The following is a 23,610-nucleotide window of genomic DNA, read 5'->3' as shown; positions in this document are numbered from 1 at the left end:
AAACTCTTCCTATATTAATAAACCAAATCTTGAACTACAGGTGTTCTAACTTGAAAATGAAATATAAGATCCATCAATAACTTTTCTACACAGCCTGTACTTTGGTCCCAAGACCAGTGTGAAATATCAGCATTCAAAACCAAAAATGGGATTTCCAGCTCATAATAAATTATAACAGCCTTCAAAAAGAAGAGCTGCTTTCTATTACAGGAACCAGTTCCCCAAAATGGGAAGTTGTAAACAAAGAAATAAAGAAACACACAGAATTTGTGTATCTGTGCTTTCAGGAATACTGATCTTCCAGAACTTAGTAAAGAACTAATTGGAGATATAAGACTGAAAGTTCAAATTATGACCTCAGTGTTTAAGAATTCAAAAACATGGCACAAAGATCTCAATTCAGAGAAATAGAGTTGAGGGAAGGGTACTTAACGAGAAACTGTGTTTGAGGAAACAAAAGTATGTGGTTTAATAAATAAATAGTCCTTGATTATCCTGTCATGGCCTTTAATGTGCATGCCATGCATTTTTATTTTGAAGAAAAGCCACCTTAGATACCTTGATATCAACATGGAAAAAAAATGCCATACTTGGGAGTGTTTGCAGAAAAACCACTCCTATTGGTACAGTTTGCCAATCATGCTCTAACCTGTCCACAATGCATCTTGACAACTCCCTACTTCATATTTATCTCCTTCCTTTCTAGTATTGTTGGCTTTACTTCCCATTGCATGACAGAGATGTGCTTTGTGTGTCACTATATAAGAATCACATTGTCCGTTATGCATTACTGATAAGGCACTTGACATACAGCATTAAACTCATCCTTTGGTTACTGTATCTTCAGTTCTCATTTATTCAGTTATCACCTGGATGTGGTTTGCATAATATGTAAAATAGATTATTCCTTTAGAAAGGCAGACCTGTGACAATGGCATTAAAGTGAACCAGTTGTGAATGAAACATTCACAAGGGCCACTAAAATATTAGCTAGAACTGATTTAATGAGCCCTTGTATCCATGCTGTAAATCTCACAAAACAGCAAAAATCAAACTTTTCCACTTCATTGGGATTGTTCCCAAAAGTTCCAAAGAAGTACTATACTTAGCAAAATCACATGGAAGAAACAAAGAAATATATGGGAGAAAACACAAGATTGTGGAGTGAACTGTTGATCAGTCTGCAAATGAGGCTTGTGTAGCAAATAAAATGGTTTGGGGCAGTAGTGGGCCATCAGTAACCAGTAACCTTTGACTTAAATCAGGTACCCACAGTCAAAGGCCCCAGTTATCTTGTTCATACTACAGGAAAAAAAGAAGACCATGGAAACAAATCCTATGAGGAATTTAAACCTTTTAAGAGTTCTATTTTTGAATATGAAATGTTGCCTATTTGAACCTCAGAAAAAAGCAGAGTGTAATGTTGGTGTGAATCAATCAAATTTTAAAGATTTATATTTGTGATTTCTTAAATATCACCCCAAATCCTTAATTGTTAGAACATTGCATGCATTCTAATACGTGCACTAAAACACATCAATTGCATATGCAGATTCTGGAAGTGCTATAATAGAAAAACACTGCGATATTTGAATTGAATTTTTCCCCTCTGTTTAGTCGTGTGCAATTCTCAGAGACTACCTTGATGAGTCCTTTCAGTTTTCTGGCAATTTTTTTTCAGGGGTGGTTTGCCATTGCCTCCTTCTTAGGGCTGAGATAAAGTGACTGACTCAAGGTCACATGGCTGGCTTTGTGACCAAAGTACAACTAGAACTCTCAGTCTTTCAGTTTCTACCTAATGCCTCAACCACTACACCAAACTGTGGTCTCTCACATTAGGATTTTGTCAAAGTTTGCCTCACATAAAGTGCACACAACACAGGTAGAGGGGAACAAAAAACCTGAAATGAATCCTATAGGATAAGAAACCGAGATGCCTAGATATATCCTTGACAGGGAAAAAGATGCTGCCAACGGTTCACTTGGTGATAGTAAGCAGAATAACCATATTCACATTCTGTCATTTCAAAGCCAGGCCTGTCCCCTTGATTAGCTGCATCAGTCTTAGAGCTTTCACATTGTCTGGTAATGCACTGATGTTTTGTTTTAATGATAGGGGTTTTTAAATTATAAATAATGGTAGAAGAATCTAACAGGTTGCAAAGCGCAGTGAAATTGTCACCCACCCCTTCTGCATTGGTTGACAAGAGCCAAGAGGGTTGAAGATGATCCACTGTTGCTCCCTGCTCTAATCGCTGGAAAATAGAGAATTTGCTACTTATGAGAGGAAGAAAATTTTTGGAATAGCTTCCACCAGCTCCATCCCAAGAACCAATTAACTTGGATGAATATGTAAGATGTTCTGAATAGTATCTAAATTGGAATCAGGAAGTATTTTTTTTCCTTTGACCCCCTTATTCTGCCCCATATAATTACAGTTGTGTGTTTATGTCATTTGCTTATTGGTAATTAGCAAATTTTTATTTTCAATTATAGGAAACAAATTGCAAACTTGGGGATAGTGGTGAACAGACAAGCTTTATTGGCTCAGAGATAGTTTTCTGCTGGATCAGGCTGCTGCTGATATCTTTAGCCCTCTAGTGCAGGAAGACTTGTTTGTTTCAGCCATCCAGATTTCTCCCATAGATATTTTTGTTTTTGGAAAGAATGCATGATCACCATGAAATTGTTAGGCTGATATGAAACCATTTCATTCAGCTAGGTTGTCCTCTGTTTCATTCACCTGCAGTCCTGATCCAAGGTTCTCTTGGGGAAAAAGGGGGAAAATATTTATTCACAGAAATAATGGATTTCCTGTTATTTATTTCTGAGGTTTATATTCCAGTCAGTTCCCAAAAGGCTCTAAGTAACTGTTTAGCTATGCATCTCTGGCTGTGTGTTGTATTACAATATTTTGATACATTTTTAAATTTAATTAACAGATATATAATTTTAAATATTAAAATATCTTAAAATATATAACATGCACAACTAGCAGCTATGAATACTGGAAGAGCATGATTAGATATCAAGTGCTAAGGGAAATACTTTTTTCCAGTAAATATTGGTATTGAAGTAAAGGAGCAGGTACTATAACCTCATCAAATATAGTATTCCATGATGTCAATAGAACTACACAAAATATCCTTTCTCTTGGTTTGACTCTGAAGAACAGCATTCACCTCCCCCAAACCCCAGAAATCTGCACAATTCTATAAAGGTTCCACAAGTTTTTGAAAACTTGGCTTTGCTCCTAAGTCTGGGTGAGGTTTTTTTGTTGAGACCCTGGGAATTTTTGTGCCCAGGCATACATAGCCTTTTCTCTCTTCCTCTCCCTCTCATTCCCCCCCCCCATTTTAATTATGCAAGCTACCCAGAATCCTTTGGAAGTCGGAAGTTGTGGAGCCTTCTGAATCTGAATTAAATAAATGTGCTTCATTATGTGTAAAGCATAGAGAAATTCTCTCTAAGGGAACCTAAAGAGCAGGCAGATTACTTAGAAGTGATTGCTCTGTATGTGTTTGGATCCTCTTCAAGACTTACTTAAAACACTATGAATCATCATTCCAGTATCACTGAATATCAGATACTTCTTACATTCTAAATGGGGCAGAGAGTGGAATAGTAGTTAATTTTTTTTCAATAATTCTAACACATCAGTATTAATTTTATCATGTGACAGAGAATATTTCTCAGCCCTTCATAGGTCAGAGGACTTTTCACAGAACACTACAACGTAACATGTTTAATTTCCTTGCATCTTTCTTAGAGCTACTTTGGGTGATGGGTATGAGTTTAGACTCCTATAACCTTTCCAGTGCCAGAATTAAAAGCAGGAGCCATTGTGGGATTCAGGGAGCTATCTGCATATAAGAGATTGAGGAGGCGGTTGCTGTGGGAACGGTAACTTAGGTTGTCTTACCTTTGTGTAGTATCAGCAGAAACATTCAGAGGGCATTTCTAGCAGGAGCAGGGCTTTTAAATATGTTACTTTGTGTATTCTAAATATATTGAGTTTTTGAATTTCAGAGTCACATCTTCTCTGTTCATCTTAAATACAAAAAGAAACAGAATTAATTGATAGTTCTGTAAACTAGCTCTAGAATCTGAAAGAAAAGCTAGAGCAATAAATAAAGCGTCACAGCACTAATCAGTCTCAAAAAGATCTATTTGCTTCTACATTTGTCCAAAAGTTGCCCCTATTGTTCAAAAAGACACAATAATGACACAAGCAGGCCTGAAATTTAAATCTCTTTACTGACATGGAAAGATGGGGGAAGGGGGTAAAACATAACAATTCCAGTTTTGTTAAAGAAAAAACAAAATGAGAGTAGCACAGGTCACAGAGAAGATTGAATGAGTGACAAATGCCATTTTGTCAGATTTATTATATATTATGAGGAGTGGGAAATGAGACAGCTGAGGAGTGCATTCACAACGTTATTTATTACCAGCGCAACGGCGCTGGTTGGAAAACCAGAACAAGCAACAACTAAAACAAAGAACAGGGCGAGCCTCGCTGACAGCTCTTAAATAGGGCTCCTGTCAGAAGCTACACCAATAGCGGCTCTCTGTTTTCCCGCTTTCAATCCGGCTCGCGCCGCGGCCAATCAGCAGCCGCTTGCTGTTGGCAAGGCTCTAGCTGGCGACGTGCGCTCCCAGGATTCCACACCCCTCCCTTCCCAGTTAGCACATGCGTAATCAGCCAGATAGGCTGGCCGACGGCGGCTCCGCCCAGACCTCCTTAATTCCGGGGCGGTGCTTGGCAGAGGAGGAGTTGTGAAGGCCATGCCGGGCCTAACTGGGGCTGCTGACGCTGGTTTCGTCGACGACCTGGAACCCGGTTCCTCCGGTAAGTTTTCCGACGAGAACGCTTCCGGTTCTGAGGGTTGGTGTCCCTCCTTAACGGCTAGCGGGGGTACGGGGGCCTGGTCGTCGAACGGCTCTGGTAGTCGTGGTCTGGGGGCCTGGTAGTCATTCCGATTAGGTGAAGGATGTTGTTGTTCCTCCACCTGGGGTAGTGTCATTCGCCCCCGGAGTTGATTTATGTGGCGTCGCCACTCTCGTCCGTCGACCAATTTGACCCTGTAAGAACAGGGTCCCGTTATACTTATTATGTGGCCGGCCACCCATTTGAGCGGCGACCCATAGTTCCTTGCAAAAACTGGATCCCCTGCTTTGAAGGTCCTTGTGTCACCCCCCCAGTCAGGACGTTGGTCGGGGCAATAGACAGGGTGCAATCGATCAAGGGCTGTTCTGATCCGCCGCCCCATTAGTAATTCGGCGGGACTTAGGTTGGAGTCCGGGCACGGTGTAGCATGCTGGGCCATTAGGAACTGGCAGATCCTCGCATGCCAATTGGCAGGGCCCAAACGGCCCAACGTTTCCTTGACTGACCTTACCGCCCGTTCAGCTCGGCCGTTAGCCGCCGGGTGGAACGGCGCCGTGGGCGCATGCCGGATGCCATGCTTGGCTAAAAAGATCTGGAAAGGTGCCGCTGCGAACTGAGGGCCGTTATCCGATACCACTACGTCGGGCAACCCATGGGTAGCAAAGAGTTTTTCCAAGACCCTGATGGTAGCCTCCGCAGTGGTGGATGGCATGAGTGTGACTTCCACCCATCGGGAATAGGCGTCGACTATAACTAGGAAGTTTTGACCCATATATGGTCCAGCAAAATCCAAATGGATTCTGGACCAAGGCGCCCGGGGGACTTCCCATTCCCTAACAGTGGCCGCCGGGGGGTCAGGTCTGGACAATTGGCAGCGCTGGCATCTGGATACCCACAGCTCTATGTCGTGGTCTAATTTAGGCCACCACACATAGCTGCGGCCCAGAGCCTTCATTCGTACAATGCCGGGGTGGGCGTTGTGAAGGCTATCTAATACCGGTGCCCTAACCGCCGCGGGCACCACTACCCTGGTGCCCCACAATAAGCATCCTTTCAGCACAGACAGTTCATGCTGCCTGTATAAACGTATAAACGGTAATTATACGCCGCCAAAAACTCTGTCCATCTAGACATGCGCGGCGACAATATGGGTGGAGTTTGACGGTCCCCAGCCAGCAAACCCAAAAGGGGCTTATGGTCGGTGATCAAAAGGAAGAATCGCCCGTACAAATAGTCGTGGAATCTCTTGATTCCTGCCACCGCTGCCAACGCCTCTTTATCCAATTGACTATAATTCCGTTCGGCCGCTGATAGCGTCCTGGAATAATAGGCAATTGGAGCCTCAGAGCCGTTGGGAAGGAGGTGGCTCAGGACTGCCCCAATTCCGTACGGAGAGGCATCACACGAAAGGGAAACCGGTTGAAGGGGATCGTATTGGACCAACACAGATGAGGACGTGAGTAAATCCTTCACAGCCCGGAAAGCTGTTTTAGCTTTCCGCCCCCAATGCCACGGAGATTTGGTATCCAAGAGCCGATGTAAAGGCTCTGCCACGGATGCCTTGTGTGGCAGAAATATGGCATAGAAATTTAGTAATCCCAGAAAAGCCTGCAGTTCAGCTTTATTAGTCGGAGTCGGAGCCTTCTGGATTGCTTCTATCTTGGAGGGAGTGGGGTGGATGCCCTGGGAGTCCACCAGGAATCCCAAGAACTCCACCTCTGATACTCCGAACTTGCATTTCTGTCTTTTTAACTTAAGTCCAGCTGACCTGATCCTCTGTAGAACAGCTCTCAGCTTCGCGCGCAGGTCAGCGTGATTAATGGCGGAAATTAGGATGTCGTCAAAGTAGGGAACGACACCCTCGAGTCCATGGAGCAATCGCTCCATGAGACTCTGGAACAACCAGGGGCCACGCTTAACGCCAAATTGAAGCCTTTTGCACTTAAAAGCCCCCGTGTGTAACTATAGTCTGTGCCATTGCCGCCGCCGTCGACTGGCAACTGCTGGTATGCCTGTGCCAAGTCAAGCTTGGCAAATAGGGTTCCCTGTCCCAGTGAGTGCAACAGGTGCTGCACCACAGGGACCGGCACGGTTGGCCTGTAAGGCCCTATTGATGGTTCCCTTGTAATCAGCGCAGATCCTTATGGATCCGTCCTGCTTAATAGGAACCACAATAGGGGTTTCCCAAGGGGAATGCTCCACCTGCTCTAGAACTCCCTGCGCGATAAGCCTATCAATCTCTAAATCCACCTTCTGCCTCAGTGCGAACGGCACCCTCCGAGCTTTTAACCGGATAGGGGCAATTTGGGGGTCTAAATGAAAAGACACAGGCTTCCCCTTATATTCACCTAATTTGCCGTCAAACACGTCGGAAAATTCTTGTAGAACATCCTCAAACGGACCAGCTGTGGTAGAATGGATCCCTAAGACATTGAGGCCGAATGCCTCAAACCAATCAAGGCCAAGTAGGCTGGGTAGGTTGCCCTTCACCACAACTAGGGGAAGACGCCCCGAAAATCGGCCATGGCTGACGTTGAAAAGGTCGCATCCCTCAACTGGAATGGGGTGGCCTTGGTAGTCCCTTAGGCTAACATCGCACTGCTTGAGGTGACTTTTAGACAATTTTGGTATCACTTGTTTTAGCGCAGTCCAGGAAATTAGAGATTTAGAAGACCCCGTGTCAACTTCAAATTTGCAGGGAACCCCTTCCAGATTTACTGTGAGGTAGAGCTTGTTGGAGGCTTTTGTCGCGGTGGCATGGTTAACTTCATGGCATTCGGTTCGCCGAGCGAAGGGTTTATTAAAGGGTTTCCTGCTTCTTGTCGGTTCCCCCCATGCGTCGCTAGTAGTGTCGTGTCCCACTCCTCCGCTGTACGCAGTACGGCCCGGCAAACTTTTGCCAAGTGACCCCTTTTTCCGCACCTCAGGCAGATTGTGGTCTTGAAGCGACAGGTTGCCCTGTCATGTTTCTCACCGCAGCCCGCGCACTTGAGGGTGAACGGATTGGCCGTAGGGGCCCGTTTCTTCTTTTGCGCGGCTCTGAGGCGACTCACGCTGTTGCTGTCATCCGATGATTCGGTGCCCTCAGATTCTGCTTGGTGGACAGTGGACTCCGCAGATGGGGGTCCCCGGGAAGTATTGAAGCTTTGTAGTTCCGACGCTGATTTTTCCGACATTTCGCTTGCTTGGGCTTCATCGATAGCCGATGTTAGGGTCAGTTCTCTGCGAGCCAATAACCGCCTTTGCAGCCTCATGTCGCGAACCCCGTTCACCAGTTGCTCTAGCAAGGCATCATCTAGGTCACTAAAGTCACATTGTGAGGCTGCTGACCTGAGGGAGGCTATGAAATCAGCTATAGATTCTCCGTCCCGCTGAAAACGGCGGCGGAAAACATGCCTTCTGGCAATCCGTGAGGGTGCAGGGGCGTAGTGGTTTGTCAACTTGTCCAGCAGGACCTCCCAAGGGACATCTCGAAGCTGCTGAGGGGCCACCAAAGCTTTGGCTGTCTTGAACATTTCGCGACCACAAAAACTGAGAAAATACCCCTTCTTCCTCACCTTGGACATTTCCGTGTAATCATTAGCCTGTAGGTAACACTCAAAGCGCTCAATGAAATCGTCCCAAGTTTCGGCGGCCGGCTCAAACGGGCCGAAAACAGGTTGGGTTGCCATTCTGGGCGATCGACTGGATGAGCCGACGCTAGCCGCTCTTACTGTTGTTGTTTTTTGCTCTTAGCTCCTCAGTATCCCACCTTCGTCGCCAGTATTATATATTATGAGGAGTGGGAAATGAGACAGCTGAGGAGTGCATTCACAACGTTATTTATTACCAGCGCAACGGCGCTGGTTGGAAAACCAGAACAAGCAACAACTAAAACAAAGAACAGGGCGAGCCTCGCTGACAGCTCTTAAATAGGGCTCCTGTCAGAAGCTACACCAATAGCGGCTCTCTGTTTTCCCGCTTTCAATCCGGCTCGCGCCGCGGCCAATCAGCAGCCGCTTGCTGTTGGCAAGGCTCTAGCCGGCGACGTGCGCTCCCAGGATTCCACAAGATTAACTGCATTTCATAGTACCATAATTTTTCTTCAACTACAGTAATGAATATTCCATTGTTATATTATAGGTTTCTTGCACATAAAAGGAAACTTTGCCAATGTTTACTGTAACAGAAAGTGGAGTTTTAAGAATCCATCCAGGATAAACATGTCAATTCTAATCCTGCAGTATTTTAACAGGAAAGCATTTGTCATATCAATGCTATTACATGGCAGATACTAATATTTTCTATTCAATATGTAAAATTCTTTGAGCCTTTCAGGCTCCTGCATCTGCTGTGCTGCTTGCAATACATACTCAGTTCCTTTCATTACAGCTGCTTGCTTTAATTCTATAAAAGTTGCACAGAGACTGGAATATGACTCTTCGTTAGCTTAGCTGATAATTTGAACTAGTTATTTAAATTATTGCTCTAATAAATTTGTTTTAAAACATCCATAATTAGTAGATTCAATCTTCGCTTTCCTGGATTATTTCTCTAATGAGTTTGGGATTGATGAACATTGGTAGTTTGGTGGTGGGGGGTTATTATTATTTTTTTGCATGCCTACGGACAGGAGAGTTCATGTGCATCTAAAAATGAGGTAATTATTAATCTCAGTCCTGCTTTCTCAAAATATAACTGGGATAGAAACTCTAGTGGCAGGAATGTTTCATGCAGTATGTGTTGATTAATAATTATACGTCTTTAACTCTCGCTTAACAATTAACTACTTCTTGGGGAACAACTATTTACAGAGCTATTCTGTTTTAGCCTGTTCCCCACACAGTGCACGTATGTTCTCAGCTGGCGTGTCCTCCAAATTTTCCCTCAAGTGCGACACAGCCTTTCTGTTCTGTCCAGGTTGCTGCAACATTATGTTTGTATAGTTCTTAGACTACACAAACATAATGTCTTAGATTATGCTATCAGGAAGAATAAAGCAGTCACCTCAAGTAGCTCCATTTTGAATGTTGTGAAAACAAATTAATTATTTTATTATTCTATTTTATTCTACTTCTATTTTATTATCTAGAATTGAAATGCATTTTATGGAATGATCTTTCTTGATGTCAAAATAATTTAGTTGCTATTAGGAAAAGAACATGCGTGAAAGAGTACAAGGACTAAATACTTTTGTCTAATTGTTCCAGCAGGTGAGATTATTATTTTTAATATGGGATAATACTCTATGCAAAATTAGTTTTGGTATTATCACACATTTACTTATATATTTTTTATCTTATTGGCATAACCTATTTTACCATAGAAAATGGGGAATTTCAGCTCCAAATAATTTCATGGACCTTCACAGTATTATTATGAATAAAAGAATTGACTTTTGTTTCCTGGTGTAGTATCATAGAATAACAATTCCATAATACTGTACTATAATAATAAGTAGGAGACCAGTAAGTAAAAAGTTTATGCAATAATAATTGGATTTGTCCCACAGCAGGATATACCAGCATAGGGATCGTTACAGTAAACATGAATAATCCAATAAGTAGTGTACATGTCTTATGGGTTTAATATTCATTATTGCCTTATATGGCAAGGAGAGGGAGGGAGGGAGGGGGTGGGCAAAGCCATTTTTTTCCTTATGGTCTTTTAATCAGTGATTGGTTATTTCCTCATCCTAGAATATCCTAATGCATAATTACTGTTTTTTGTGGGGTTTTTTTTCTTTTTTTTATAAATGAAATATCTATTTAATGGAGAAGGGCCTTTATTTGTTGCTACTATAGGGAGATGTGGTTGAGAAGTTAAGCTATATTTTGAGTGCCAGAAAACAAAGGAAAATAATGCCATAGATATGTTTCGGATTTTTATGTTTTATAGAGCTCTTTTGAAAGTTCTGACTCTCAAGTCTGCAAAATAGGCTTCTAAAGCCAATTGAATCTGTGAAATGCAGAGTTTTACATAACTAATAAATGTTGTGAAAAGAAGAATTTGGCAGGAGAAATCAGGAAGCACAACTCTACTATTACCGCTGTGTTTCAGGCGCAATTGTCACAATCTAATTACATTCGCACTGAAAATAATGCAATTTAGCCTTTAAATGACAGCCTTTTATACCTGGATCCCTTCCAGATATTCTGAACTAAAAACTCACATAATTCCCAATTTGCCAAACTCTGTTGCCTTAAGCAATAGAGTTCATGGTAAGGTTGGTTGGAAGGCAAGTACTGTATCTGTCTGATGTTGATGAATTCAAGAAACTTCTCAAGGGATGTTGATTGCCTGAGGACAATATCTAAAGCAATTAGTTCAGGAAAGAACCTTTTAATCCTATATTTACTATCATTATGGTCAACATAGTGCATAATTTATAGTGCTTTTAATCATATAGAGAATCTGTGAAATCTATGAATAACTGTACTACCTATGCCAAATTATGTACACTATCTTGATTAAATAATTTTAATATCTTTATGATCTGAGAATATTCAGGTTGGTACTGAAATGACTCTGCAGTTTATCATTCTATTTTCCTGCAGTAAATATGTGATTTACCAATCACTTGCACTCTTATCTTCTGTTGTATTGTGGATTTGTCTTACTGAACTGTTGAACTGAGAACTGTTTTTACAGATCTGTTGATCTACGGTCTACTTCTTCAGTGTAGCACATACCTAACGTCTAGTGTGTCCTTCAAATACTACCCTCTGGCAAGCCACGTTCCATACTCCAAGTTCCCATGCAGATTGGTGGAAATCAGACAGGTTCCCATAACTCTTTCACAGAAGTCATATTTCAAACCAAATCTAATTCTAGCTGCCACTGCTAGAGGAGAGTCATACAGCAATCTCTCTTCTAAAAGCAGTGAACCTCTTTTCTAGTAATAGTAGAATCATAAGAGTGGAAGACACTTAATGGATTATTTTTTTCAGCACCTGGTATTCCCAATACCAAAAAAAAAAAAAGCTTTTAAAAAACCCTCCAAAAAGGAACATAATTCTGTTTCAGCACGTAATACCTTATTACTCAATTAACTCTCTGTGAGAGGATGATTTTTAACATTCAGAATTAATATATTCCTTCAAATTTAACACATTGCCTCTTGATAAGTTATCTAAACATTCTTTCAATAAATGAAAAGTCATATGTATTTATTTATGAAATTTAGAGGTGACCTGACTCTAATACAATTCTGACCAGCCTACATGAAAAGTAAGAAACAATTAAAAAAGAACCAATTGGAAGAATTCTTTTGTCTGGACAAACATACTTCCTCAAACAGAAAACATAAATAATAGAGTTCCACAAACATCCTACCCTAGGAAAACAGTCAAGACTTTCACCAGAGTTGCTGCTTTCTCTGGGGGATATCATTCCAGAAGACAGAGAAGTTGCACTTCTGAGAGATGGTATTCTTTGATTAAAGGTACTTGAAGCATACTGACTCTGCCCAGTTTTACCAGATGGAAACAAATAATGAGAGATAGACAATCCCCTACCGCATCGGTCCTCTACCTTTCCAGTTCTGTAGATGGATGTTAGTGGCGGGGGGATGGCATGATTTTGTGTGTACACGTGCACCATTACATAAATACAGCTTTGCGTGTGTGCATGCGGTTGCCCACTGCTTACATGACCTGGTTCCCAAGGGGCCATAGCTTGGCATCAGGCTACACAACGGGAGTTGGGAGAGCCTTCCCTCATAGATAATCGGCACTATTTGATGAATGGGTATTTAAATGATAGCCAGCGCCTTGAATTGTATCCAGAAATTGATTGGCAATTAGTGCAGTTCACAGAACAGTGGTTCACATGGGCATGCTTCCTGTACTGTTTACTGTAGACTAGTTGTCGCTTCCAAGTGATCTTTAAGGGCACCCTTTTGTAGGGTGTATTGCAATAGTCTTGCTGTGAGGTGACAAGGCTTGGAGGACCATTTAGAGATAGCAAACCATCACTTATGTAATTGAATTTTCATTTATTTGTTACTGATTTGTCTAACATAAGATCTCAGTTAAGGGTAAGTTTTCAAATGAGATAATCAATAGCAAACAAAGGTAATATTGTCGTTTTCTGTCTTTATTTCAGTATATATGCTAACTCATTTCTAATTTATATCTTTAGTTTTTATTCCTGTAATATACAGCAAACGTTAGCGTGATTCATTAGAATTTGGCCCTGTGTCCTTTTCATCTACTAGCTTTTATCCCATTGGTTCAATTTTGTACATTTAGTCATGTGTAATAATGTCATTATTTTACTGAATTATATTTTTCTTCTCTTTTCAGCTGAGATTTTAATATGATTTAATTATATAGTTTTCTTCAAATTCTATCCAATTCAAACTGTTTTGTTTCATCAGCCAATTATATATCTGTTTAATTCTTTATCCAGATCATTCATTAAAAAGAAACAGGATGTCATGAATTGAAGTATAGATTTTCTTTTTAAGACCAATCTAGGGAAAAGAATCAAAGATAAATCTCTGATGCTGGTCAATAGAGGCTGGATTTTCATATTTAGAGCTAATTTTGCAAACCTATATCTTATCTGATTCAAGGACAAAGCATTAATTGTGCGAGGCTATTCCATTATACTCAGGAGAAGCAAAGATATTTCTTGAAGACTTAGATTCAGCAGGAGGTGGGATAGTTGCAGGAAAACATTGACAAGGTGCTGGGAAATGCCAAACACAGCCATATGGTCTTCAACATGTATTGCAAAGCAAAGCTACAGATGGAAAGATTCCCTTGCATCAGCATGAATGAATTCAAACATTGGATCAGAAATCTGTGATATGGTCCAAAACTGTGTTAATCATCCAAGCGGCATGTGAAAAATTCTAATTGGCGCTGTCTCTCTCTCCTTCTCCCCCCTCTCTCTGTTTGTGTGTGTATGCGCTCAACATGCTTTTTCTACCATTGGAAGAAAAATCACATGCATAAATCATATATTGAATTCTGTCAGATAATGTTGTCCTATTAAAGTCCTTTTAATGACACCATGTTAGAATTTAATACAGTTCTAGGGTGTTCAAAATGTTTTAAATATATTTGGATGAGTTTTGAACCTTATATAGAATTTTTAGTAATATCCATAATTTTATTTTTGAGTAGACTTGAAATGCTTAGAATTGTATCTATTGAAAGTTTGCTTTTTAAAAAAACAACAACACAATTTTACACTCTCAATCAACAAATTTGATGACTTGATTATGGATAACTATCAAAACTTCATTATTAACTTCAGAGGCTACTTTGGAAATCCAATAAAAGAGATTATAGAGACCTGCCAAATTCACCAACAGAATCAGGTGGCACATACCCAGGGACTCAGGTGACCAGGGAAGGGAAGAGCTGTCTCCTGTGCTGGCCACGCTCACCCCCTTCACTAAGGCTTCTTTTTGGGGTAGGGTTTATATTAGGCCAACCCTTCAAAAACCAGGCTAGGACTTATTTTGGGGGTAGGTCGTATTTTCAGGGAAACACAATATCTGTATTCATATCGATCACAGCAGACATATTAGAATGAAGCAGCCCTGATGGCTCACTTTAGACAAGGTCTGAATGATCAGATTGCTGCTGAGCTCATCAGGCAAGGAGTCCAGAGACTCTAAACCAAACCTACCAGATCTGCATTATCACTGACTCATGTTTGGATGAGATTCAAACCCAGTTTGGTCATCAGAGGCAGCCAACATTCAACCTTCTTTCTTCTGCTGCCAATAGAGACTGAGCAGGGAGGATAGGAACCCATGCAAACAGGAAGGACAAGATATTCACCAGCTACAGTAGAAAGACATAGCATTGTGTCTGCGCCCCCCGAGCCGGCCCTGCTGCCAGAAAGTGACTTGGAAAGTGAGGGGGAAGGGCCATCAGGACTTACCTCAGGAACACCGGCTCCCCTGGCTCAGCTCCAGGAGCCAGAAGCAGGCCAGATGGAAGAAATAATGAGGCCTCCATCCCCTAACTCTTTCCTCCCCCAGGCAACGCCTGCAGACCCAGCTGACAGCAATCAGGCTTGGTTTCGTAGGCAGGAGAGGAGGGAACAACAGAAACAAGGGTGGGGCAGGCCTAGGAAGTGCTGAGTCATAGAGCCACACCCCACAGGATATAAAAGGCAGCAAGAGTTGGTGTGTCTCTTTGTAACAGGCAAATCTATTGATTGACTAGAGCTGAAGTTTGTGATTCACCAGCATCGTGGAAGATAACGAGGGCTCTTGGCAGACGCTGGCTCTTTTGCCACCAGAGCTGATAGTGCCGACTAATTAAGCCATCATTCGGACTGAGGTGGAGGAGGACAGAACACATAGATGCAGAGATTCAGCCTTTGATTTTGTTGTGACCCAGGCCGAAGTAGGTAGTAGAAAACTCAGTCAGTAAAAAAACAAACAAACTTTATTCGAACAACTGAGAATTACTTCATTCTCAGCGTAGTCCAACTAAATTAAAGCAAATTCCTCCCAACACAAATTCCTCAGTCCTATCACAAACCTTGGTCCAATTAGGCAAACTGCCAAAGGCCTTTCTTGGCAAATGTTCAGAAGACACCGATACAAAAATAAATGCAAGAAGACGAAGCTATCAATTTTGTTTTCCGGCAAAGCCCAAACACCGTTGCCGGTCTTTTTTAAGCCTTATGGGAGGGATCAATCATCTCTTGGCCCTACTCCCGAGTTGTTCTCTTTGCTTGAGCTGCTCTTGCCTTCTGGCAGCTCTTCTCATGCGTTCATTAGGAACAGGCTCCTTCTGTTCCTCTGCCCCACCACTGTCTGTCTCTGGAGGCTCTGGAGTCCGCACCCCACTCCCGATGACCCTGCCCCCCCCTCAGCCTCTGACACAGAGCCCTCATCCGGGCCTTCCCCAGCCTCCAGGTCTGCCCCACGCTCTTCTCAGCCTCATCGCTGTCCGACTCCGTTGTCAGCTCCACAGGCTGCTGGTGGACCACAACAGATTTACAGTTGAGAACCTGGACACATAGTGAGAAACTTCCCTCCCAAAATCCCCAGGAGAGGAGAAAGACATGGTGCCAGAGAACACTACCCTGAATGCTGAGGCCAAAGCAAGGGAAACGGCAACAGCCCCTCTTGCAAAAACTCTCATGAGGGGCTATTAAAACATTAAACAAGGCTCAACACTATCTCCATCAAAGTTTTATGTTGCCTTGTCCTACCCCACAGGTGGGAAAAAATGTTAGTGGATTTGGGGGCAATGACCAACTTTATAGACTTCACAATGATTAAGGCATTACACATCCTTATTGTTAGTTTGAGCACTCTGATGCAAGGAAAACAAGTGCATCAGGTCTTTCACCATTAAAGAAAAAACCCTAGTGCCTGGCAGTCCCAGTACCTGCACCCACTGCCAATAATTGTAGAATATGAAGTGGAAAAAATACTGGACTCTAGGCGAAGATGTAAAGATACAGAGTATCTGATCCTTTGGAATAGCTACCCAGAATCTAAATGCTCTTAGGAGAATGCCGAGTGTGTCCATGACCCTGCATTGATTTGGCAGTTTCACCAATGTTTCCTTGAAAAGCCATGATCAACCAAGCTCCTGGTACCCCATCCTGCACTGCCTGAGGAATCTGTAGCTGAACGGCTTAACCCACCTCTGTGTACACATCCAGGGGGAGGCTGAGCGATTGATGATGCTCAACCGTCCATTTCTGGCCTTCATGCCAGAAGTAAGTGGAGAAGAAAATTGGGGGTGAAGTGGAAAGGGGGATCAGGCTAGAATCTCTATGTAGCTTCAAGAAAACTTAAGTCCAACACCCTTTGAGTGTTGTTGACCCTTATCTAACTCTAAGTAGGTGCCAAATGCTAGATGAGAAGATTCCTGTGCATAGGGTTTTAGCAATAAATCAGTTTAATTGAACCTTCACATATGGATGTAGCCTTTCATGCCTGATAGTCACTGATTTTAAAAACTTGGTGTTTCTAATCTCAGCATTTTTTCCACACTTTCTCAACAATTATCTGTTTTGTTTTGTCACAAAAATTTTATAAGATAAAATTGATGAAACAAATAAATCTTTGTTTAACAATTCAATGTAAGCTTTTGCATTGCAATGCATACATGCAGCAAATGTAAAGAAATATTCACTTCATGTAGCAAAACCACCCAAGAGTCTTACACCATTTTAGAAACCATACAATAACACTGTTATTCATACAATGACAATCCATTAGAATAATATTGAAGGGTCATAAGGTCATTGTTATTTAAATAGCTGTTACTTATTCAAATCGTACATTATACTGTAGATGCATATCCTATGGTTCTGAAATAAAATTCCTCCCTCCCCCCCACCATTAAAGCTTAGCTCATGAACGGCTTTTTCTTCTTTTTCATGATTCAGTTGTGATGGGGCAAGACAAGTTATTATTATTATTATTATTATTATTATTATTATTATTATTATTATTATTATTATTAATTTATTATTATTATTATTATTATTTATTCGATTTTTATACCGCCCTTCTCCCGAAGGACTCAGGGCGGTGTACAGCCATAATAAAACAAACAGTGCAATATACAATTAAAAACGAATTAAAAAACTTATTACATAATTGGCCTAAAAAATTTAAAATATATTAAACTAAAACCCATTTAAAATTCATAATAAAAATTTTAAAATTTAAAAAACCCATAAAATTTAAGCCAGCCCCGCGCGAATAAATAAGTGTGTTTTCAGTTCGCGGCGGAAGGTCCGAAGGTCAGGTATTTGGCGTAAACCCGGGGGAAGCTCGTTCCAGAGGGTAGGGGCCCCCACAGAGAAGGCTCTTCCCCTGGGGGCCGCCAGCCGACATTGCTTGGCAGACAGCACCCTGAGAAGTCCCTCTCTGTGTGAGCGTACGGGTCGGTGGGAGGCATGAGGTAACAGCAGGCGGTCCTGTAAGTACCCAGGCCCTAAGCCATGGAGCGCTTTAAAGGTAGTAACCAAAACCTTAAAGTGCACCCTAAAGACCACAGGTAGCCAGTGCAGTCTGCGCAGGAGTGGTGTTATGTGGGAGCTACGTGAAGCTCCCTCTATAACCCGCGCAGCCGCATTCTGGACTAACTGAAGCCTCCGGGTGCACCTCAAGGGGAGCCCCATGTAGAGAGCGTTACAATAATCCAAGCGGGAGGTAAAGAGCACATGAGTGGCTGTGCACAGGGCATCCCGATCAAGGAAGGGGCGCAACTGGCGCACCAGGCGAACCTGGTGAAAGGCTCTCCTGGAGACGGCCGTCAAATGATCTTCGAACGACAGCCGTTCATCCAGGAGAACACCCAAGTTGCGCACCCTATCCTTTGGGGCCAATAACTCGCCTCCCACAGTCAGCTGCGGCTGCAGCTGACTGAATCGGGGTGCCGGCATCCACAGCCACTCCGTCTTGGAGGGATTGAGCTTGAGCCTGTTCCTCCCCATCCAGACCCATACGGCTTCCAAACACCGGGACAGCACTTCAACAGCTTCCTTGGGGTGGCGTGGGGTGGAGAAGTACAGCTGAGTGTTGTCAGCGTACAGCTGGTATCTCACCCCAAAGCCACTGATGATCTCACCCAGCGGCTTCATATAGATGTTGAACATATCTTCGTATCTTCGTATAGTGCATATCTTCCTTTGTAAACTTTTGATTTGATCATATTTTTCCCCAGATTGTATGTTAATAAATATTTCAGGAGAAGACACTTTAACAAAGTGAAAAATATATAGTGACTTATGTCTCACACTAGAAACTTTTATCAGCCGCAGCTGAGCTGCCTATTATGCTATCGTTATCTCCCTCTTGTCTCTTGCTAATTTACTTATACGTTCATAGCATTGGCTGCTCTTTTTCCCCCTCTATATATCTGGGAATTATTGCTTGGTATATTTTTTCTCTCTTTATAAACCACAACTTTCACTCTATCAATCAAATTCACTTGCATGTGGACCATGTGTCTTATGCAAGCACCACACGCAAGCTCAGATTCAAATAGCAATGATACTTCTGCTATAGTGTTAACTTGCAAGACAAACACAACCTTGTGCTTTCTGTTTTTCCTGGCCACTGCTTTGTGAGCATTTCTTTCAATAATATCAGAAAAGGCATGAAACAAAAGTAGATAATCTCATTTCCACACACAAAAAGCATTTGCTACAGAGAAGTTCCCAGAAGATGGGCTCCAACATGAGTCTGAAACTCAGAAGGCAAAACCTCTGGTCTACATTGACCTTCATTCACAAAAAACGATGCTGAAAATATAATTTGTAGAGGGACAGAGAACTAATTCAGTAGGTGCTGCAGAAATTACACATCTTTAGCCCTTTTAAAAGTGTTGCTCCTGCCAGCACTGGGAGGAAAGGGGATATTATTCCAAAAATGTTAAATAGAACACAAAGCACTGCTGCTGTTTTGGGACATGGAGTGGCTTAACAAAACAAGGGAAGAAGTTTGACTCTTATCAGTTAAGGCATGAGGCATCTTCTTAGCGGCAGGTGCTGGAGTAAGAGGCCATAATAACTTGTCTATTTTTCCCGGGTCCCGCTTGCTATTTATCCTAAATTCTCAGTAAATCCTATATGTGTGTCAGCAATGTTTACCTCTTTCTGGGTTGGATTGCCTAAATCAATCACCTATTTGCCTTCTCACAATGATTGGGGCAAGTAAGGTTCACTCTGTAATCTATCATTTGCACCTCTATAACTGTCTGGTTCGGTTCTGAAACCCAACAAGAAAAACACAGACTTCAGAGGATAATTAGAACTGCAGAAAAAATAATTGCTACCAACCTGCCTTCCATTGAGGACCTGTATACTGCACGAATCAAGAAGAGGGCCGTGAAAATATTTGCAGATCACTCACATCCTGGACATAAACTGTTTCAACTCCTACCCTCAAAACGACGCTATAGAGCACTGCACACCAGAACAACTAGACACAAGAACAGTTTTTTCCCGAAGGCCATCACTCTGCTAAACAAATAATTCCCTCAACACTGTCAGACTATTTACTGAATCTGCACTACTATTAATCGTTTCATAGTTCCCATCACCAATCTCTTCCACTTATGACTGTATGACTATAACTTGTTGCTGGCAATCCTTATGATTTATATTGATATATTGACCATCAATTGTGTTGTAAATGTTGTACCTTCATGAACGTATCTTTTCTTTTATGTACACTGAGAGCATATGCACCAAGACAAATTCCTTGTGTGTCCAATCACACTTGGCCAATAAAATTCTATTCTATTCTATTCTATTCTATTCTATTCTATTCTGTAATATAAGCAAACCTAAGCACTATGGCTTGTAACTCCTCATTTAGATTGCACAAACTCAAGCAATAAATACATATGTTTAAACAAGCCATTACCGCCCAATAATCCTACAAGTTCATCTGGACTGGCAATGTCTATCGCTAATTAATAAAGTAAGTAATTGCTTTACTACTATATTCATTAGAATTATCTTAATGAAATGAATCTGAGGAAACATGCCTGTGTATTTCCTACTCTGTATATTGCTAAGTTACCAAGCTTTCACAAGGACTCATTAAGAATGAAAGGTCCTTATGACTGTTGAGGGATCTTAATAAATGCATTCAAATTTTATTGTTAAAGCATGGCCTTTCCTCCAAAATAAACACTCCTTCCATCTAAATAAGCAAATAGAACATATACTAAAGTTTCACTATATTGTTTTCATTGTTTCTTTGTGTTTATTTTGATGTTTGAAATTTTAGGGGACTGTGTACACTAAGACTAAAGGGGAGTATGTTGACAAAAAAGTATAGGAATCCCTTTTCCGTGTAGAATAATCACACAAGAAACTGTTATGTGAATAAAGAATTCAAAGATTACCCAATTCATGAGAAAATAGTAGGTTATTTCTGTTACAAAGAGAGCAATTTTTATATTTCTAAGAAATTCAAACAAATGATTAATGAATGAAATATGACCAACATTACTGAACATGCACATAACAATTGAAAATCAAGAGGATGACAACAGAAGAATCTAGGAATCAAGAAGTACTTCCATGATGGATTTATCTTCTTCAGACACTTCATTTATGTCAAAATGCAAAAATGATAATTTCCTTTAATGTTGATATTTATGATGACAATAAATACTACAAAAATCACTGTTGGGTTCTATATGCAAAACCAGTGTTTGCACATTGGCAGTTATACATAGAAATCCTAGAATTGCATCATTTTAAAATGAAAAATATCATTTTACGGAACACCCATAGGAGGAACATTTATTGGATTAACAAAGATGCATTTAAAGCAGTGTTGTCAGTATAACCTATTACTTTATTTGTAAACATAAGAAATGATTGAGAGGAAAAAGTGAATACTAAGATTTATTTATTAGATTTTTATCCTGTCTTGTTTTTTTTTTTTTATAAAAAAGTTTTATTTTTACAATCATAACAAATAATTCATCCAATGTACAATTATATACAATTAGTCGGGCTTGCCCAGTCACCACCCCCCTTTTTAACTCTCTTCCCTCTTCTACCTTCTTCTGCCTTCTTTCCAAACCTTCCTCTCCTTCTCTTATCTACATCCTCTCCTCCCTCCACCCTACACTCCTTCTCCCTCTTCTACCCCTCTTCCTTCCTCTTCTCCTCTTTCCTACCTCCTACTCTCTCTTTTCTCCCTCCCCACCTTTCTAAAATGGTAACTGGGCAGACCCGACCCTACATTAATTATATTTATACATCTTCATTAATCCCTGTACATTCACCATCACTCCATCTCTAGCCTCAACCCCCCAATTCCCCTCCCCCATACCCCCGCCCCCACCCCGACTTCCCAGAACAAAATGCAGGGTATCAAAACTAACAATCATAATCTAAAATAATTCCTAAATTATAATCTCTAGTCTCCACACTTAATCACACTCTCAATTCCCCTCTCCTTCAGAAATATATCTAATACAAAATATTTCCTAAATTTACTCATATGCTATTCGATATTTTTTTATCTGATACTTATTTTGAATATAATCAATCCACATTTTCCATTCTAAAATATATTTTTCTTGTGTATAGTCTTTCAAATAAGCAGAGATTTTTGCCATTTCTGCCAGATTTGATACTTTAAGTGTCCATTCTTCAATTGTAGGTAATTCTTCTTTCTTCCAATATTGAGCAATCAAAAGTCTTGCGGCTGTTATTAAGTTCAAAATCAATTTAGTCTCTATAACTGTACAGTCCATAATTATTCCTAGTAAAAAGAACTGCGGAGTAAACTTAATCTTCTTTTTCAAAATATTCTGCATAATCCACCATACTTTAATCCAAAATGCTTTAACTTTTTTACAAGTCCACCATATATGGTAATAAGTGGCATCTTCACAATCGCATCTCCAACATTTAGCCTGTACATTAAAATACATACATGACAACTTTTTGGGGTCTAAATGCCATCTATAAAACATCTTATAAAAATTTTCTCTCATATTTTGCGCTTGTGTAAATTTAACATTCCTCACCCAAATTCTTTCCCAAGTTTCCAACTTGGGAAATCGGTTGCTGAAAATTTTGCCAACTTGGGAAATCGGTTGCTGAAAATTTTGTGCCCACTTAATCATACAATCCTTAACCAGTTCAGTCTCTGAGTCTATTTCTACTAATACACTATACAACCTCTTAATATGCTGTTGGCCTTGATCTCTCATTTGTTTTAACAAATTATCCTCAGTTTGCTTAACACCTATTTTTTGATCTAGTTTCCATCTAGCTTGTAATTGTCCATATTGGAACCATGTATAATTTTTCCCTTCTTCCCCCATCTTTTCTCTGGATTTTAATTGTAATTCCCCCTTTTCCATACAAAGAAGTTCTTTATAGGTAACTACCTCCATCTTTTGATATATATTTATATTTTCTATCATGTGTCTCGGGATTGCCCATATTGGAATCTTTCCATCTAATTTATATTGATATTTCCTCCAGACCCTCAATAATGCATTTCTAATTATATTATTTTTAAATATTTTATCTACTTTCTTATCATATAATAAATAGGCATGCCACCCATATAACAAACCATAACCTTCTATATTCAAAACTCTTTCCTCAGTTAAATTAATCCAATCAGTAATTAATGATAAAACAACTGCTTCATAATACAATTTTAAATTAGGCATTTAAGACCCCCTTTCCTTATATCCTGCATTATTTTTAATTTTATTCTTGGTTTTTGCCCATCCATACAAAGTTATTAACCCCTTTTGCCATTCCTGTAATTTGGTGTCATTCTTAAGAACCGGTATCATTTGAAACAAAAATAGAAACCTGGGCAAAACATTCATTTTTATAGCCGCTATTCTTCCCAACAGGGATAGTTGTAACTTCTTCCAACTCTCCATTTCTTTCCATAACTTCTGCCACAATACCTCATAATTATTTTTGTATAATTTAACATTTGAAGCTGTAATATATATTCCTAAATATTTAACCTTTTTAACGATTTCAAAACCTGTAGTTCTTTCTAACTCTTCTTTTTGTTGTATATTCATATTTTTAATTATTATCTTTGTCTTTTGCTGATTCACCTTAAATCCAGATACTTTGTCATACTGACCAATTATATCTTTTAAACCAGTAGCTGAGTATATTGGTTGAGATACAGTAACAACCAAGTCATCTGCAAAAGCTCTTAATCTGTAATCTTGATGTTTAACTCTAATTCCCTTTATTCGATCAGAACCACGTATTTTATTCAG

At 40.5% G+C, this 23,610-nt stretch overlaps 1 long non-coding RNA gene across 2 annotated transcripts in view; it reads right to left on the bottom strand.

Annotated features, from left to right (window-relative positions):
• Positions 1-2,565: 2,565 nt before the first annotated feature.
• The window catches only part of LOC131194290 (uncharacterized), a 34,341-nt gene continuing 13,296 nt past the window's right edge, over positions 2,566-23,610 (bottom strand). For both annotated transcript variants that reach the window (XR_009154138.1, XR_009154139.1), the window contains exons 2-3: positions 3,923-4,050; positions 2,566-2,766 (exon numbers count right to left, since the gene is read on the bottom strand). This is a non-coding gene — a long non-coding RNA (uncharacterized LOC131194290). The remainder of the gene's footprint in view (positions 2,767-3,922; positions 4,051-23,610) is intronic.

Source organism: Ahaetulla prasina, chromosome 3 (genome assembly GCF_028640845.1).
Source record: "Ahaetulla prasina isolate Xishuangbanna chromosome 3, ASM2864084v1, whole genome shotgun sequence".
In the NCBI taxonomy this organism is placed as follows: Eukaryota; Metazoa; Chordata; class Lepidosauria; order Squamata; family Colubridae; genus Ahaetulla; species Ahaetulla prasina.
The sequence above is the reverse complement of the archived record's forward strand: the minus strand, read 5'-3'. Positions and strand labels throughout refer to the sequence as shown.